This window comes from Podarcis vaucheri (genome assembly GCF_965113315.1).
Source record: "Podarcis vaucheri genome assembly, chromosome: 15".
NCBI classification, from domain to species: domain Eukaryota; kingdom Metazoa; phylum Chordata; class Lepidosauria; order Squamata; family Lacertidae; genus Podarcis; species Podarcis vaucheri.
In genome coordinates, this window is record NC_138753.1 from 34533613 (window position 1) to 34539612 (window position 6000).

Consider the following 6000-nt stretch of genomic DNA (forward strand, 5'->3'; position numbering starts at 1 on the left):
GTATCGCCTGTGTTTCTTTGATCAACATTACTGACATCACAGACTGAGTGACCCTACAAAATGGCCCAGGTAGTAGATGGGAGGAAAGACTTCAGGAGAGTGCACCAGTCAGTGTAGCCATTGTGGGGATATATTAATAAATAGCTTGACTTGGTATTAGGCTGCTTAGATTGCTGGTTGTTAGTGTGGTTTCTTTGTCTCAATTTCAGGGGTGGGGCACCTGATCTGGCTGGCGAACCAGATCATAATCTCTCCTACCCCTCGGGGGCCAAATTTGACAGGTGGACATGGCTGGACACCTGTCAATCAGCTCACCTCACAATGAAATCACACGATGCTGGGACTTCAAAGCACCACGCAGGGTCTTGCACGATGCCCTGGAACACTGCTGACTAGCAGGCTTGAAATCATTGGATGGGTGGTGACTGGTATATATTTATGCAGACATTTGTATTAATGCATTTATTTTGTATGTTTTAGCTTGCTGTGCACATCTTAGGTGGTATTTGTTGTTATTTAGTCGTTTAGTCGTGTCCGAGTCTTTGTGACCCCATGGACCAGAGCACGCCAGGCACTCCTGTCTTCCACTGCCTCCCACAGTTTGGTCAAACTCATGATTGTAGCTTTGAGAACACTGTCCAACCATCTCATCCTCTGTCGTCCCCTTCTCCTTGTGCCCTCAATCTTTCCCAACATCAGGGTCTTTTCCAGGGAGTCTTCTCTTCAAAGTATTGGAGCCTCAGCTTCAGGATCTGTCCTTCCAGTGAGCACTCAGGGCTGATTTCCTTAAGAATGGAGAGGTTTGATCTTCTTGCAGTCCATGGGACTCTCAAGAGTCTCGTCCAGCACCATAATTCAAAAGCATCAATTCTTCGGCGATCAGCCTTCTTTATGGTCCAGCTCTCACTTCCATGCATCACTACTGGGAAAACCATAGCTTGAACTGTACGGACCTTTGTTGGGCAAGGAGATGTCTCTGCTTTTTAAGATGCTGTCTATATATATGGAAATGGTCTAAGTTAACAAAATAATAAATATTATTACTTTCATTATGACGAGGGCAGTATTGACGAGGGCCTGCTCGTCACAAAATAAATGAGTCTCACACCAGGATGCTTTTTTGTAAAGGGTCTAACAGCTTCAGGAGAGAGAGAGAAGAAAGGCCCCTCTGGAGCTGCAGCCCAACATTTTTATTAAGAACAGTACAACAGTGTATCAACCATTATGCAAGACAAACACCATATATGGGGATCACCCCATTATCAAGCCATACAATAAGAACCAATCACCTTCCTTGCATGAGGCGATCACGCGCTCATCATGCCTAACACAGCCTGCAGTATCAAAAGGTCAAACTATAGTAAATTTCCATCCTGGCATCCATCTTGTCATGTAGGTACAAACAACCATTTTCCTACATGCCCTCTTTTCTTATTTGTTTTATGAAAAGTAAAAAATAAAATTTAACAAAACCTAATCAGAATCATTTGTTTCATTTCCTAAACGCTGATATCTTGCAATATAAATTCCTCTTGTGACTCCAGTAGTAGGTCTTGGACGATACCACCATGTACTACATTGAGCAAACAAAGAGGGTAGGCATTGAATGCAGCAGCACAACACAATGAATCCTGCAACAAGCAAAATTACAATTAGTAAATTTTTTCTTAACCATACTCTATTAGGCAACCAGGAAGACAACCATTCCCATGGATCAAAACCTTCGGGAGGATTCAAAGGATTGTGGGTTATCATTTGTTCCATATAATCAATAGTAGCAGAAATATTGGCCGATTGATCAGATACATACATACAACAATGGGAATGAATTAAAGCACAAACTCCACCTTTGGAAGCAAGGATTACATCTAAAGCATAACGATTTTCAAGAGTCACATCTCTCATTTCTGACATTTCTTTGTTAATTAATTTTAAAGCCAAGATAGTAGAATTAAACAAGGCTTCAGTCCAATTAGCCAATTTGTGCAAATCACGGTAATTCATGCCTGCACCTAAAGAGGGCAGGAGAGATCTAGAGACGGCTGTCCCTGTATATCGAGAGATAGGTGATCGCACTTCCCTTTTGTTACGCAAACGAACCGCTGGGAGCTTGTCCAATTTATAGACCAAGGGTATGACTATTCCTAAAGTGCACGTTCCAGAAAAGGCAAAGGGGATATCTTTGTAGGCTCTAGTACCACAAAATAACCATAAATCAGATTGAAGCAAACATGTAGATTTGCTGCTTTTCTTCATCCAATCAAACCAAACATAAAAATCTCTACACATAGCCTGTTGTTCATAAGTCATGTTGGTCGTGACATTATTAACTAAAACTTTTGGCCTACCACTCATAGTGGTAACATTAAGAAAACAAGAAGATCCATTAACATACTCATAGGTCCAATTGCAATATGGATAATGACCTAAAAACTTACTACTATTATGGTTGAAAAGAAAACAATAAGATGCCATTTCTACAAGTGACAAAAACACAGGGGGTGAACTAGTACGATTATCTTTCATATTATTACTAATCTTATATGAAGCATTTACAGGAATACCATGCAATAATATGCCAGATCTTTTTGATTGAGGAGGAATATGCATACACACCCAACATTCGGAAAGATTAAGTATAGAAGCAAAATGATTTATGTCCCTAACATACGTATTGTTGGTCCAAATCTGATGATAAAGTTCAGGTCTCTGGGTCTTCTGCAAAAGAGCAGCACGACGAAAGCGGTGCTTCACAACGTCCACAGAGGGATGATTGGTAGTCATGGTGACTTCCCAGGAGGGAGGAGTGCCAATGCGGTAGGGACGAAGATGACCTTTCAACGTGCCAGGAAACACTGGAACAGCTGCGGAAGGTGACTCTGTCCAGGGCGCATCAATATGGCGATGTCTCCAGCTGCGATGTGGATTGAAGTCAGGTGGGAGGTCATCACTGGCAGACAGTGTAAAATACGGTTTCAAGGTGTTGGTGTCTCCTTGGGCGAGGACGAGGCAACAGAAGAGCGCCAAGGTCGAACGCACCGAGCTGGAACCCATCGTGTTTCTCCGTCCACGTCAATGGCAGCGAATCCGCGACCCCAGGAAATCAAGGAAGCTGGACCCTTCCACTGTGGATCTGGAAGCAACCTGTAAGACACTAAAGGGCGTTGCAATACTTCTTCCTTCCTGAAATGAAGTTCAGCAGGCGTAAAATTCTTATTGTGAGGGTACAACAGATGATTTAAGGTAAACAACACTTGATGCACAATATTAGGTATTTCAGAAGCAGTAGCCGAGCGGCCTCCCAATTGCTTGTTGAGAAGGGTCTTAAAAGTCAAGTGGGCACGCTCGACGATTGCTTGTCCTGTAGAATTGAATGGAATACCATGAGTCAACCTTATGTCCCACAAAGAACAAAAATCAGAAAAGGCCTGAGAAATATATGCAGGACCGTTGTCAGTTTTTAAAGTATGGGGTTTTCCCATAACAGCAAAACAACGCATTAAATGTAACTGTGCCATGGAAAGAGAAGGGATCCTGTCCACCATACATCTGCGGAGATGGTTGTTCACGGTTGTTAGGGCAGAGAACCGTGGAGACAGAGTGGAGGTGGGCAGGTCCAAGTGACTCTTTATCCAATTCCTGTCTGCTGGTTTTGTTGATGTTGACTTTGTTGAGGCACGGCGGAACGGCACTGGTCAGCCCAGTGAAAGCCTTTCTTACAAATAGGGCACTTTGTACTAGGGCGACGTTGCTGTGTGGTAGATCTGCACTGCGCACGAAAATGTCCCATTTTTCCGCAACCAAAACAAGTTTTGTCCTTGGCAGGATTCTGGGATACTGTAGAGGATAGAGCAGCGGCTAAAAGACGAGCCTTGTGTGTTTCAGTGCCCACTGATTGGCAGGCTTTAAGCATGTCCGCAATGGCAATATTTGGTGTTGTCATCAAAGGGCGCAGCGCTTGCTTACAGTCCTCATTTGCATTATCAAACGCGAGCTGGCGGACGATCACTTCTTGGGCTGCCACGTCCTGAACTTGCCGCTTGAGGGTGTTATACAAACGATCGACAAATTGTCCATAGGGCTCTGCAGGGCCTTGTCGGACGCTGCCCCATCGACCATCACGCTCATTCTTGTCATCAGGCACGGCGGACAGGGCCTCCTGAGCGGCAGCGGTAGTGGCTTCCCAATACATGGGATCAAGGGCTAGCTGCTGGGCGATGGTAAGAAAATTGCCTTCGCCAGTTAAGCCATTGAGAACATCTGAATGAGTTAACATAACTGGAGCTAGGGGAGCAGCGGCAGCGCCGGCAGCAGCAATCGCGGCTTGATGGGCGGCCTGAGCAGCATTGTTGAGATTATTACGAATGCCGTCGACGCGACGTTGGCAAGCCCAGTGCCAGGCTTGTACAAACAAAATCATTTGATGAGGTTGCATAACAGTACGTGCCAACAATTTAATATCTTCTGGTATCAGATTCTGTTGAAACAGAGTGCCAAACAATCCAAGAGTGTATGGAGAATGTAGGCCATTGTCCAGAACAGAAGAGTAAAGTTCTTTTATGAATCTCAAATCAAACTGCTCGTGCCGGGCTGGGCCTCCCCCTGGGGCGCCAGGAACAATCACAGGAAAAAGATTTGGGGTGGCAGAATCAAAAGGCAGCAGCGGAGCAGCGGCACGGAGAGATTCTTGAAAAGGAGTGGTAGAGGGCTGTGCAGAAAGCGAATAAGGTGGTGGAGGTAGCGGTGGGACAGGAGGAGCCGAAGGGGAATGAGTCAGCGGTGCAGAAGGTACATAGACCGGAGGAGTCGAAGAAGGCAACGTGGGAGACAAAGACGAAGGAGGAGCCAGGAAGAGAGGTGGAACAGGCGATGTGGCAGCCAGGAGGATATTTGCAGGAGTTAAACTCGACATAGCTTTGTAGACTTTACACCAGGCATGCAAAATTTTTACATCAATTTGAGAATGGTTGTGGAAAAAATGTCCTATTTTTTCCCAGTCTTTTAAATCCAAAGTGCCATCCTGAGGATACCAGGGGCAATGAGTGTCCAGAGCTTGTATAAGTGCCTTAAGATCAGCATCCAGGATGCTTTTTTGTAAAGGGTCTAACAGCTTCAGGAGAGAGAGAGAAGAAAGGCCCCTCTGGAGCTGCAGCCCAACATTTTTATTAAGAACAGTACAACAGTGTATCAACCATTATGCAAGACAAACACCATATATGGGGATCACCCCATTATCAAGCCATACAATAAGAACCAATCACCTTCCTTGCATGAGGCGATCACGCGCTCATCATGCCTAACACAGCCTGCAGTATCAAAAGGTCAAACTATAGTAAATTTCCATCCTGGCATCCATCTTGTCATGTAGGTACAAACAACCATTTTCCTACATCATTATGCACCAGGTTTCTGGGTGCTGACCAAACCCACCTTAGGCCTTACCAGATTTGCTCCATCACACCAAGGATTCTGCACCATGCACTGGCATTGGAGCAGGCTCCTTCCAGCTCTGTGAAATTCATTTCATCTAAAGCGGCTGCCAAACATCCATTAAGCAGGAAACAATTTATAGCCCCTACTGAGTGGATCTGCCAGAACTTCATAAGACGTGCCCTTAGGTGCCTAGTTCCCAGTAAATGCTAATATTACGACAGCTTCCAGAATAAGGCTTTACTTTGTGAAAGTGAAAGATTGTTTTGACCTTTTGCAAGTTTACACAGGCAGTGAATTTCTCTGTCGGACATCCAGTTCTTCCTGCAGTTTCTCCCCCCCTCCCCCCCCTTTTTTTTTTTTTTTGTTCTAAGACCTGTTCCAAAATGGAGCATCTCTGATTTCTTAGGCTATGTGCACATTACCATTTATTCTGGCTCCAGTGTGCTTCCACCACCGCTGTTTAAAGCTGAGTACACATGATGCTAGCCACGATCCACCTCTATCCACTCGTTTCGTGAGTAATACTGTTTACTGATGTGTTTTCCTTCAACTTCCATCTGATTTTAA

The 6000-nt window shown here is 44.7% G+C and overlaps 1 long non-coding RNA gene across 1 annotated transcript; it reads right to left on the reverse strand.

The window, feature by feature from the left end:
• Positions 1-1169: 1169 nt before the first annotated feature.
• Positions 1170-3481, reverse strand: LOC309519384. Its single transcript, XR_014213829.1, has 2 exons — positions 2514-3481; positions 1170-2440 (listed from the first exon to the last, which is right to left on the reverse strand). It is a non-coding gene; the product is annotated as an uncharacterized lncRNA (long non-coding RNA).
• Between the last annotated feature and the right edge of the window lie 2519 nt (positions 3482-6000).